This window comes from Carlito syrichta, unplaced genomic scaffold, assembly GCF_000164805.1.
Source record: "Carlito syrichta isolate Samal-C Ts95f unplaced genomic scaffold, Tarsius_syrichta-2.0.1 Scaffold308592, whole genome shotgun sequence".
Taxonomy (NCBI): domain Eukaryota; kingdom Metazoa; phylum Chordata; class Mammalia; order Primates; family Tarsiidae; genus Carlito; species Carlito syrichta.
The window spans coordinates 148,408-149,438 of record NW_007252688.1 but is presented as its reverse complement, the minus strand read 5'-3'; positions in this window follow the sequence as shown (position 1 = coordinate 149,438).

The window sequence follows — 1,031 nt, the reverse complement described above, 5'->3', positions numbered from 1 at the left end:
AATAATACTTTGATTTGTTGCTCAAATTATTCCATATTTGGTCTTCGAAAATTCTTTCAGTTGGCTCCCGTGTTCTTTTGATGTACCCTGTCATCGTGGGCTTTGTTTGAGTCCTTTTTTATTCCTGCCATTGTAGAGAGCTAAACACTAATTTTGTGTATTTCCTGCCTGAGTCTTGGAATCAACTATTTCTTCAAAAAGCCAATTTTTAAAAATTGGAGAATGGTGTTAGATTCTGTGCCCAAAGCATGCTAGTTGATACTGGAGTATTACCGCTTCTAGTCCCTTTAGCTGACAGAGCAAGGAAATACATGTGTTTATATTAGGTTGGTGCAAAGTAATTGCGGTTCCAACTGTGAATTTTAAATCATTATAACTAGGCTCAAATACATCTTTATTGATCAAAATAGAAACCATTACAATTAACATATTTTTGTCAACGAGAGATGTTTGTTTAATCCTATAGTGTAAAAATCTCAGCATCGAGATTCGACGAACTCTTGGAAAGTATTTTCTGTATCCTGCTTGTTGTGGAAGCGTCGTCCCAGCAAGAAGTTGTCGAGAGGCTTGAAGTGGTAGTCTGTTGGTGAGAGGTCAGGTGAATATGGCAGATGAGGCAAAATTTCGTTGTCCAATTTGTTCGACTTTTGAAGTGTTGGTTGTGCAATGCGCGGTCAGGGGTTGTTGTGGAAAAGAATTGCACCTTTTCTGTTGACCAATACCAGCTGCAGGTGTTGCAGTTTGGTGTATATGGTTGGTTTGCTGAGTATGCTTCTCAGATGTAATGGTTTAGCAGGGATTCAGAATGCTATAGTGGATCAGACTAGCAGCAGACCACCAAACAGTGACCATGACCTTTTTTGGGTGAAAGTTTGGCTTTGGTAAGTTCTTTGGAGCTTCTTCTCGGTCCAACCACTGAGTTGGTTGTTGTATACAATCCACTTTTTGTCACACATCATGATCCTATTGAAATGGTTTGTTGTGTAGAATAAAAGAAGATGGCACTTTAAAATGATGATTTTTTTTATTTT